This window comes from Choristoneura fumiferana, chromosome 24 (assembly GCF_025370935.1).
Source record: "Choristoneura fumiferana chromosome 24, NRCan_CFum_1, whole genome shotgun sequence".
NCBI classification, from domain to species: Eukaryota; Metazoa; Arthropoda; class Insecta; order Lepidoptera; family Tortricidae; genus Choristoneura; species Choristoneura fumiferana.
Genome location: NC_133495.1, coordinates 1,131,726 through 1,144,726, shown reverse-complemented (window position 1 = coordinate 1,144,726; position 13,001 = coordinate 1,131,726).

The following is a 13,001-nucleotide window of genomic DNA, read 5'->3' as shown; positions in this document are numbered from 1 at the left end:
CGGCACACAACTACCGCGTTTTCATCATCATTACAACTGTCAAATGTAGGTAGCACACAACACTAAACAATATCGCTCTGTAAAGGTACGTTCACACACACCGATGACGCAGCACGAGTATTTAACACCGTTTTCCAACTCGGAGTACCGTCCAACCACTATCCCGTTGAAATTCGGCCGACGACAATCTCGATGGCTTCACGCACTTTCCGCGGAATGAAAAATTCTCTCGCAAGTACAGATACCTTATCAAAATCTGATATAGTGCGTCGAATCCGAGTTCATTGAGTGCTCGGCCACAGCAGACCCCTTGTCGTCCTGTTTCCTCATACTGCGTATGTGCTCCGATACCCTTGTGGAAACGTTTCGTCCAGTCTCTCCAATATAGCTCTTGCCACAGGCACAGGGAATCATATATACCCCGGGGCCACTCAGGGGCTCCTTATCCTTCGCGAACGTACCAACTGTCTGAGCTGCATATGAGGACGGAAAATCGACTTGATGCTATATCTTCGGCGTAACAAGTGTCCGATTTTATCCGTCACCCTTTATAAACGGTAAAATATACCGGAACCCTCTCAGCTCCCACCGGTCTTTGACGAGTCGACACGTTCACCACACGGTTGCACTGCCACCAGTTGTACCCATTGCTTTCCAAAACCCGTCTCACGTGACTCAGTTCACGATCCACAAATTTTGGATCACAAATATTCAAGGCTCGATTTATCAACGTTCTAGGCAAAGAAGACAAATGACAGGATGGTGGTGTGAATCTGCCCTCAATAATCGATCCGTATGAGTTGGCTTACGATAAACTGTAGTTTCCAATTTTACCACAGGGTCCCCGCATAACCAAAACATCTAAAAACGGCAACTGCCCATCATTCTCAATCTCCACGTGAACTTAACCTTATCGTGCAAAGTGTTAAGGTAGTCCGAAAACTGCGACAAATGACAAATGGGTTCACCGATTGCTCCGGTCACCGCCAATATTTTTATGGAATGGTTGGAGGAAGAGCTTTAAACAACGCTCCCGTTGTTCCCAGATATTGGTGGCGGTACGTGGATGACGTTTTTGCGATTGTGTCCAGGATAGTTTGTCGCAGTTTTTCGGACTACCTTAACACTTGCACGATAAGGTTAAGTTCACGGTGGAGATTGAGAATGATGGGCAGTTGCCGTTTTTAGATGTTTTGGTTATGCGGGACCCTGTGGTAAATTGGAAACTACAGTTTATCGTAAGCCAACTCATACGGATCGATACTTGAGGGCAGATTCACACCACCATCCTTGTCATTTGTCTTCTTTGCCTAGAACGTTGATAAATCGAGCCTTGAATATTTGTGATCCAAAATTGTGGATCGTGAACTGAGTCACGTGAGACGGGTTTTGGAAAGCAATGGGTAACTGGTGGCAGTGCAACGTGTGGTGAACGTGTCGACTCGTCAAAGACCGGTGGGAGCTGAGAGGGTTCCGGTATATTTACCGTTTATAAAAGGGGTGACGGATAAAATCGACACTTGTTACGCCGAAGATATAGCATCAAGTCGATTTCCGTCCTCATATGCAGCTCAGACAGTTGGTACGTTCGCCGAAGGATAAGGAGCCCCTGAGTGGCCCCGGGGTATATATGATTCCCTGTGCCTGTGGCAAGAAGCTATATTGGAGAGACTGGACGAAACGTTTCCACAAGGGTATCGGAGCACATACGCAGTATGAGGAAACAGACGACAAGGGGTCTGCTGTGGCCGAGCACTCAATGAACTCGGATTCGACGCACTATATCAGATTTGATAAGGTATCTGTACTTGCGAGAGAGAATTTTTCATTCCGCGGAAAGTGCGTGAAGCCATCGAGATTAGTCGTCGGCCGAATTTCAACCGGGATAGTGGTTGGACGGTACCTCCGAGTTGGAAAACGGTGTTAAATACTCGTGCTGCGTCATCGGTGTGTGTGAACGTACCTTTACAGAGCGATATTGTTTAGTGTTGTGTGCTACCCTACATTTGACAGTTGTAATGATGATGAAAACGCGGGTAGTTGTGTGCCGGTGTCAGTTTCGTCGGGTAGTCGCGCGAGCAGAGCGGCGGCGCGCAGTGCGCGTGTTGCAGCAGCCGCTGAGTCGCGTTGCTCCGAAGACGAAGGGCTACGGATTAGCCCGAAACATGTCGAGCTAAACTCGATTTAAGACGTGAGTTATCCGGGTCATTAATTTAATATAATTTTATATTAACTTAAAGTATACTATAGAATATGTAGACGTTGGTTTGCTATACCTGGACGAACTCAGTAGTTACCAGTATAAACTCAAACAGTTATGTCGTTGCCAGTTACTTTTACTTTGATTAGATAATAGAACAAAATTGTTTATCAACGCAAGCGCTGTTTCATTGTGAACACGTTGATATAGGATTGTCTGCATTTAATTAAAAACTATTAAGAGTTATTAACTAAGAGCTTTTAAGGTTTTGGACTGGAAAGGACGAGGCATCAACATTAATGGCGAGTACTTCACTCATCTTCGATTCGCCGACGACATTGTAGTCATGGCTGAGACCATGGAGGACCTCGGTGCTATGCTCGCTGACCTCAGTAGAGTTTCCGACCGAGTTGGCCTGAAAATGAACATGGACAAGACGAAAGTCATGTCTAATGTCCATGTTGTACCAACTCCCGTAATAGTCGGAGACTCTGCGCTCGAAGTTGTTGACGACTATGTATACCTGGGACAAACGGTCCAGTTAGGTAGGTCCAACTTTGAGAAGAGATCACTCGTCGAATCCGACTCGGCTGGGCAGCGTTCGGGAAGCTTCGCAGTGTCTTTTCGTCCAAATACCGCAGTGTTTGAAGTCAAAAGTCTTTGACCAGTGTGTGTTGCCAGTGATGACATACGGATCTGAGACGTGGCGCTAACGATGGGCCTCATGAGAAAACTTAAAGTCACTCAGAGGCTATGGAGAGGGCTATGCTCGGGTTTCTTGCGGGATAGAATTAGAAATGATGATATCCGCAGTAGAACTAAGGTTACCGACATAGCCCGAAGAATTGCGAAACTAAAGTGGCAGTGGGCGGGGCACATTGCTCGCAGGACGGATGGCCGATGGGGCCAGAAGGTTCTCGAATGGCGTCCGCGGACCGGGAGACGAGCTGTCGGTAGGCCTCCAACAAGATGGAGCGACGACTTGGTTAAGATCGCGGGATCGCGGTGGATGCGGAAAGCACAAGACCGGTCTGAGTGGAGAGCCTTGGGGGAGGCCTATGTCAGCAGTGACGTCTTTCGGCTGACATGATGAAGAGTTATTAAAAAATAATTGCCTGTCCAGGATTTTTTTAGCAAAATAATTTCTAATATATTTTCTAATATACTAAATTTATTACAAACTACATTTCATTCTATTATCAGACCGGTGCAGATCTTTTCAAGTTCGGATCTGCTACTAAATGATAGATAAGTAAAATGTTTAAAATCCTTGAATGTGCCAAATCTGGCAGCTGAAGTTTGTTTACATTTAGTTAAATACCTATCCAACACCACGGTTTTATAATTTTTCACTAACGCCTAACTAGGTATTATCAATAAATATTTCCCAACTTGAAATATTATAGTACATTGGAATTACTCTTTGTCAAAATAAAAAGCGTTACCAATTTAAAAACGAATGTTCTTTAAAAAGGCTTACAATTTCGTACTTGAAATAGGTACCTTATTCTCTGAACTCGAAATATCTCAGGAGCTTACAAGATTTGGCAACCCTAAACCGGATTAAACCGGATCTAAGCAGCCACCGGACCGGCCGTAAATCTCTCCACGTTTATTACTCTGATTTTTATCATGTACCGAGAGATGGCGATAAAAACAGCTCAAGTTTTAAGGAAGGATTTAAAATTGTGTCATTAATTTGGGTCACTATCGAACTTATTTTTTAAATCAAGTTTTTTAATTTTAATTAAAACTGTAACTAAAATACATAGATATATAGTATTTTCACATAGATGGGGCTTGACGACAAAAACTCGCAAATTATTCATCATCTTTGACAATAAATTATTTTTATTCTTAAAAATAGTAACTATTTTCGAGAAGACATTAAGAAATGTCCCCGTGAGATTAAAGTTGTGATGTTGTAACTACCTAGGAGTATAGCACGCGCCCTGCACTGACGAAGACTCAGGTTCGATTTCCAGCGTTTATTTTTTTAATTTATATAAAAAGAAAAATATATGTAATAAATGTATGTAGGTGATTAATTTAAGGACCAGATAGCCCAGTGGTTAGAGTACCTGACTACAAAGCTTGAGGTCAAGGGTTCGATTCCTACCCTGGCACATAAGAAATCCTACATAATGACTAGGTATAATAATTAATAGAGAAGATTGTGAGTGTCGGCGTTTGTCAATTCTATTCTTTTATTTATTTTTAACCCCCGACGCAAAAAGAGGGGTGTTACAAGTTTGACCACTATGTGTGTCTGTCTGTCTATCTGTGTCTGTTTATGGCACCGTAGCTCTTTGAATGCGGTTTTTTATTTGAAAGCAGGTTTTTTAGCGATGGTTCTTAGACATGTTTCATCAAAATCGGTTGAGCCGTTTTTGAGATATTGAACTTTGAAGTGACAAAGTCGGGGGTTTTCCAACTTTTTGTTGATTATTGAATAATATTTATACATAGATCACAACGTGTTACTAATTTTTGCAAAATTTTTTTTCGCCAAATTTAATTCCCCAAAAACTTATCGCAGCAGTTTCATTTCCCAAACGAATCTTAAGCATATTTACATTTCGTATTTTATTCATTCACAAATTATCATTTGATATAATTTTACTTTGTCAAATTTTATTACGACAAACGTTTCTTTTGGCTAATATTGTATTCCAAAAAATGTTTGTTCAAAATGATATTTCGCACAAACCAACCACAGAAAACAACTGCTACGAGAAAAGTAGGTTAGGTTAGGTTAAAACTGCGTCCCCGCAAAAACGAACTGCTATCAGAAAAGTGGGTTAGGTTAGGTTAGAATTGCGCCCTGACGGAAACGAACTGCTCCCAGAAAAGTAGGTTATTATGTCATGCCATATTTTGGAAAGAGTACTGTTATATACCTCTTTGGTCATGACTGACAAGTCTGACGTTTGACAAGTAATTTTAATTTCCATTCCATTGAAATACATGATTTGATTTGTATCTAAGCAATGTTTTAATGAATATATTACAAATTGGCGACTATGGACGAACTCACAATTTTTTTTACTCTTAAAAACACTCTTTGTCGGACATTAACTGATTACTCCTCTCATCTACTCAAAGGTTGACTGGTAGAGATCCGTTAAAGGGATAAATCCGCCTTTTTACAATTATCTCAAAGTTTGTCAATTGTGTTTTGTTTCTTTTTTTTTGTACAATAAAGAGTTTATACATACATACATACTCACACGACCACACAGAACCCGGCCAGTTGACGAAGCTGGAAAACCAATGCACAATATAGATTTTTAATCCTTTTTCGTTCAAGTTTAAAAATAACCTGCTATTTCAATGTCAGCTAATAATTGCGTATATCAAAAAAAAAGTCATCAGTTCTTGGACTATAGAAGCCCAAAACTGGCTCGAGTTCTGAGCGTTTCGAGAGTATTTGTACATGAATCGCATTTATATGGGTTCCTTTCCTAACGATTTTAATGCTAAACATATTTTATTTGGATGGAGACATTAAAGGTTAACTTTCAATCGAACAAAACGACTGATTAGAAATAGTTCCAGTTAGCAACTGGCAGGGACAAAGCCTCCTTGGTAGGTATATTAGGTACGTTAATTCTGTATTTAAATCTAGTGCAATCCGTCTGACCGAGCACATCAAAATCAGTTGATCTGTCAGATTGGTTGCGCCAGCTTGTTGACTTCCTTATTTTCATTAAATAGTTCAAAGCATTGCGATCCGGTGTTTTTAATTTAGCTAATCGATATTTTGGTCCTTCGAACCGGTCCATTATATTTTCATGTTCTCCAACATAATCGAGCCAGTAATTAAGTAGTAGTTTGCTTTAACAGCACTTTCTACAGAAGTTAGGGGGTTTGCTCACTTTTTACTACTTTGGAGGTCAATTTCTCCGAAAAGGTTCAGTTTGGGCAGCTACAAAAAAATCCATTTTAGACTACCTCTAACAAAAAAAAAACGGAGGCAAACATCTGGACCTTTCCTTGCAAGTAAGTAAGATTATTTAGCCGTTTTTACAGTTCCCGTGGGCGGATAAAAAATAAACAAGTCTTTAAGACATCAGACCTTTTCATTAAGTCCTGTAAATGTAAATAACTGAAGTAATTAACATCAAGGAGGTTTTTCAGCTAAATAAAGCCTAAAAAATCGTAGGCGGACCGTATAATAATTTCCAGATGCTGAGGCGTAAAAAAATTATAAGAGAAGATTTTGATAATTAAGATGGTTGTTTTAGTGAACTTCAGAATGGAGTGAGAAAATGGCAGAAATTAATTTCTTTCAGTTTATTAGAGGTTAAGATAGATTGCAGGCAAGATTCGCGAAGGGCTATATTTAGACTTATTTTTGCCTTGAACATTAATTTGTAAACTGTGGGTAAATTAAAAATGAAGAATATGCTTTATTATGAAATACCTACTAAGATTCACCTCCCTGATGGATGGATGAGCTGGTTAAAGCTGCAGGTTCACGGTGGATGCAGACCGCTTCCAACCGAAGCAACTTGAGGTTTATGTCCAACAGTGGACGTCTTGCAGCTGAGATGATGATGATAATGATGAAATTACAAAAAATAATAATAAATTAAAATTAAATTAATTATTAAATTCAGGGCTATGATGCTCAGGGTATCTCTGCGGGATAGAATCAGAAATGATGATATCCGCAGTAGCACTAAGGTCACCGACATAGCCCGAGGAATTGAGATACTGAAGTGGCAGTGGGCGGGGCACATTGCTCGCAGGACTGATGGCCGATGGGGTCAGAAGGTCCTCAAATGTCGTCCGCGGACCGGGAGACGAGCTGTCGGTAGGCCTCCAACAAGATGGAGCGACGACCTGGTTAAGATCGCGGGATCGCGGTGGATGCGGAAAGCACAAGACCGGTCTAAGTGGAGAGCCTTGGGGGAGGCCTATGTCCAGCACTGGACGTCTTTCGGCTGAGATGATGATGATGATGATGGATGAATGATGAAATTTACCTCGCGATGTTAAAAAAACTTGATACATTTCCAATTTCGAACAAACAAATAGGACAGTGGTGGTTGCAGTCTGGTCGTGACCACAGTCACTGCAATATGGTTGAAACATCAAGGTACCTATTGTTAGTTGTTGTTAACGTGATAAATCCCAGTTAGGCTTTAGTTACGATTGAAAATCACGAAAGTTTAGAACATTAAGCTACTCGATTTCTAAACAACATGCCTCTGAAAGAAAGAAGCCCAAGGGGAACAATAAATTGAGTCCCCTCACAATGTTTGTGAGCGATATTAATGGCCCAGCGATATCATCTCTGTCGGTCCTTGACGTCGTCTAAAATCTTTGGTGGTTTTTTGGGGTATTTTTTTTTTACCCCAAAAAAAGGGTAAAGGGTCAAGTTCCGAGATTATAAGTTTCCGTTTTGATTGCAAAAGATTTATGAAAACGAAGCGGTAAAAGGATTTAAAAATTTGCGATTTTTCGGCTTTGTTTTATTGTGGAAAGAGGATTTAATAATTAAATGGTTTTTTGATGGATTGAGTAGCTTTTGTCCGGTAAAATTAATTTGAGGGGAGAAAACATTTGTTAAAAAATATGTGAAAAGATGGGGCAAAAAGATTGTTGGAGTGGAGACCAAGAAAAGGGGTTCAGGAATGTGGGGAGCCGGCAGCAAGATGGACAGACGATTTGGTGTGAGCAGCTACGAAGGACTGGATGTGGAAAACTCAGGTCTAAAATGAAAGACACCTTTACCCAGCATTGGGTAGATCAAGGTTGAAGAAGAAGAAGATGTTAAAAGCAAAATGCGGCTTTTGTTAATCGCGTGCCCGCGGGAACTGTACAACTTTCAGAGTTAAAAACTATTCCATGTCTTTCTCAAAGTCTTCAACTATATATAGGTCATCATCATCCCAGCCTATTTACGTCCCACTGCTAGGCACAGGCCTCCTCTCCGAATGAGAGGGCTTAGGCCGTAGTTCCCACGCGGGCCCAGTGCGGATTGGGAACAACATAACATTGAATTACTTCACAGGTGCAGGTTTGCTCACGATGCTTTTCTTCACCGTAAAGCTCGTGGTAAATTTCAAATGTAATTTCGCACTTGAATTTTCGAAAAACTCACGAGATTACCAAATTTATTACATCCGTTAGAGTAAGTACTGTAAGCGTGGAAGCATACTGGATAAAAATCATACCTTCGCATTTATATGAGTAAGTAAGAATAGGTTAAGATTCTACGATTCTAAAATAAAATTAAAAACTACCAAAATCATCAATATAAATAACCATTTGAAGGCTGTTGAATGAATACATTTCACCCGTCTGAGTAACAACGTAGTGTCCATTTGTACTCTCAAAGGTACAAATTGAGCCTAAATGTTCATGGAAACTGGGTGACATATTTTGTCCTGCTAAGAGGGTACGGCGCGATGCCGGCCGCCCTACACACTTTTGAACGCCTTATCAATCGAGTTCCAGCCCTCCTAAGCCAAAAGGCGCTATCTAAAAATAAAACACTTTTGATTTATTAATATTATAATATATTATTATTTTAATAATTGTGTAGCTTAAAACGTTCTGCATCACATGGTATAAATTATTTTTATTTAAGTATTTATTTATTGCATTTCACAGCATAACAGTTGAACCAAAGCAATGTGAAATTCAGATACAATTTATACAAAGAATATACCTCTTCCTTTATTCTTCTTCTTCGTTCTTTCGTCAACCGCACAGCAAAGGAGTGAAATCCCTGTGTTCCCTGAACACTACAATTTGGCCGCTTTCAAGTCCAGGGTGAATGAGCATTTACTAGGCAAGCGTGCTCCATCGTATGCCTCATCCTCGCTTTCCATCAGGCGTGATTGTGGCCAAACGCAAGCCTATAGATATTGTATAAAAAAAAAATAACACAAGAGTTTTTTTTGAGATAGCGCCTTTCATCGAGTATAAAAAATTCTAATAGTAAAAGTAGTCATAAAAGGGTAGAAAAATAAAACAGCCTCAGTTCCTCGTTCTCGTCTTTAAGTTTTTTTTACATTGTTTTTTATAGCGCACCTGCAGGGATTATACAATTTTCCGCGCGAAAACTATCTCTTTTTCTTCTCGAGATCTCAACCTATCACGGAACTAATCGATTTGCCTAGTGATGTTTAGGCAGATCATGAAATTCCTAGGCATATCATTTTTATTTTTTAAGTCTTACTCAGTGCTTTGGTGAGAAACCGTGGTGGCCTAGTGGTTTCACCTATCGCCTCTCAAACAGAGGGTCGTGGGTTCAAACCCTGGCTCGCACCTCTGAGTTTTTCGAAATTCATGTGCGGAATTTCATTTGAAATTTACCACGAGCTTTGCGGTGAAGGAAAACATCATGAGGAAACCTGCACAAACCTGCGAAGCAATTCAATGGTGCGTGTGAAGTTCCCAATCCGCACTGGGCCCGCGTGGGAACTATGGCCCAAGCCCTCTTGTTCTGAGAGGAGGCCTGTGCCCAGCAGTGGGACGTATATAGGCTGGGATGATGATGATGATGATGATGAGTGCTTTGGTGTCAAACTGTTATGCTGTGTGAGTTTTTACAAATAAATAAATAAAATAAATAAATAAATCATGAAAGGCCGCCATATCGTTTCTGGCGTAGTGGTCACAATTCATACTAACCACTCCTCGCTTCGCTCGTCGTACCTAATTTTTTTTTAGCATATCACGATGTGCCCGGTATAAAGCCGGCATATTATGAAATGGCGCCATTTCACGATATGCCTTAGAGTTTCGTGATCTGGCGAATTTTACGATCAGCCGCCGACATATATAATTTTAATAAAGACGGAGCCCATGTTTGTGTGTCACAGTTCCACCGTTCCCTGATCGCCCCATCTGCGCGCCCAGAGCTGTCCCTCGGCTATTAGATTACCGTGTTTGCAGGTTATTTATGTTCTTCGCCCTTTGAAGCGAACGCCTAATTCGCGTAAAGCGCCCTTTTAAAGCAACATGTTTATCGCGATCCGAAATATTTAAGGGATTTGGGCCGGAAAATATTTGGAATGTTTAGTCGAAGATTTTTTTGGCAATCTTTTGAAGGACAAAGCAAAGTAGTTTAGTATTGGAGTTAAAGCCTTCTCGGGTCACTACACGGCTCATAGCAATTGCAAAATGGCGATGTCGCAAAATGTCCGTATCATAACTATACTTTGTTTCTACGGCAGGCGGAAAAACGAACATTGAAAAAGTTATATACTTTGTCCGATGAAATTTTTCATCATTTGCTTTTAGTACGCAACAAAGTAGAAGAGCTTTTAGTGGTTACTCAAGACAATAAAACTTGTTATTATCATGTTTTAGAATGACATTCAGCGATACAGGCGAAAGGTGGCCCAAAGTAATCTTTTTCGCCTGCCGTAGAAACAATGTTCGCGTCTTATGTCCGACTTGTAAAAAAAATGCATCTGGCGCTTCGTATGCTGTTTCTGCCGCACCCTCGCTTTGCTCGCTCGCCTCACGCCACGCGCTGCAAGGTCACCAGTTCTCCCAAATTACTTCTTTTTGCTTCGCTCCTTGTCGTACCTTACGAAGGTAAATAAGCTATTGCCATGATTCGACGCAGTTATGCAAAGATGTAGTCACTTTATGTAGCGATTTTGGTTTTCTGCGATGAAGCACATTTGTGATGTAGCCTCACGCGATGTAGCAATTTTATTCGAAGTAAGTTTAGTTTAGTTCCGTACCCGAAGAGTGACAAACGGAATCCCACAAAAGGTAACGTGTATTTTAAAATTAAAGCTTTAACCTAACTAACAAAAGGTTCGAAAACCCCTGACTTTGTCACTTCAAAGTTCAATATCCCAAAAACGACTGAACCGATTTTGGTGAAATAGTTCTAAGAATCATCGCTAGTCCATGTTTAACAGACATACAGACAGACAGAAACACATAGTGGTCAAAATTATAACACCCCTCTTTTTGCGTCGGGGGTTAATCGCACACAAATCGGTGGCGGAACCGGTGGTAGATTTTTTGACATTCATCAGTGCCTAAATTGAATAAAGATATTTTCACTTTTGACTTTAATTTTGATAAATGAAAAAAAAATAAAAAAAACGAAGTAGCGTCCGACCCAGATTTGAGATCTAGTACTGCGACGCTTATGGCAATGGGTAAAAATGCAAAATTAATAAAGAAGGAACCATCTGATATCGCCTTAAAAGATGCACGTAAGTTGTCTATATTATAAATCGTGTATAGATTAAACAAATACAGCCATTACAGAGCCTTGGCAGACTACCCTCGGTCGGATTTCTAATCGCGACGAACGGCCATCACGACGCCCCGGGGCATGATAGAGACATTTTAATAGGTCTTTTAATTTAAAATGACCTTTTTTATGCGTAATGAATCTTTAATGGGTGTTTTATAGACCGTTTGGTTGAGCAAACTCGTCCTGATCCACGCCAAATATAAAATGGAGAAACAATCTATAACTACATAATAATAACTGTTAGCAAAAAAGTGTTTACTGCGATGGGATCCTTAGACACCTTAAGAATTTCCTTTCATTTGCTACCAAGGTTGCACTTGCTTAGATTTTCGATTATGTTGACATTCTTGTTACCCTGATTTTTAAGAAGATCACTTGAATTAACTTGAGTGAAATCAAAATCAGTGTATTCGGTTCATATTTTGGTCTACTTAAGGTCATGTTCCTTATTTGTGATCACAGCTCAAGTGTTTCCAATCCACTTTCGTTGAAACTCCCAAATTCTGTATTTTCAAAACTTTTTTCTTACTGACCCTTTTCCCCGACTGCGAAGAAGAAGCAGGATGTAGGTTTGCAGGTGGTAGGACCTTGTGCAAGGTCCGCCCAGATTGCTACCACTATCTTGCTCGCTAATCCTGCCGTGAAGCAGCAGTGCTTGCACTGTTGTGTTTCGGCGTGGAGAGTAAGACAGCCGGTGAAATTACTGGCACTGGAGGTATCCTATCTTAGGCCTCTAGGTTGGCAACGCATCTGCAATCGCCTGGTGTTGCAGGTGTCTATGGGCGGTGGTGATCTCTTACCATCAGGAGGCCCACTTGCTCGTTTTCCATCCAGTCGAATAAAAAAAAAACTTTCTAAGCTTCAATGCCTAAAAATCTGAAAAACCATAGGTGCCCGTTTTTTTTGCAAGGGGGTTTATATTCATTTACCTACTTACATTCTAAGGCTACTCAGTTGTGGAACTCCTTACCGATAAACTCAAGGCACGCATAATCCTTACTTATCTTTAACTCTATTATACTTACGAAGCATTATCTCTCTAATAAGCCGTGGTGGCCTAGTGGTTTGACCTATCGCCTCTCAAGCAGAAGGTCGTGGGTTCAAACCCCGGCTCGTACCTCTGAGTTTTTCGAAATTCATGTGCGGAATTACATTTGAAATTTACCACGAGCTATGCGGTGAAGGAAAACATCGTGAGGAAACCTGCACAAACCTGCGAAGCAATTCAATGGTGTGTGTGAAGTTCCCAATCCGCACTGGGCCCGCGTGGGAACTATGGCCCAAGCCCTCTTGTTCTGAGAGGTGGCCTGTGCCCAGCAGTGGGACGTATATAGGCTGGGATGATTATCTCTCATCCTTCGCATGAATTTATGGCTAGTCTATTTAATATGTTGCTGCGTACGAATATCTATCTAAATATTTATATTTGTTGTATATGCGTATTGTGTATAGTAAGTTTTATAGATTTTACGTATTTTTAATTGACTCTAATCTTGTGAAATTTAATATTGTCAAGTATAGATGGTAGGATACAAGTTTCACTTCATCATTTCATCG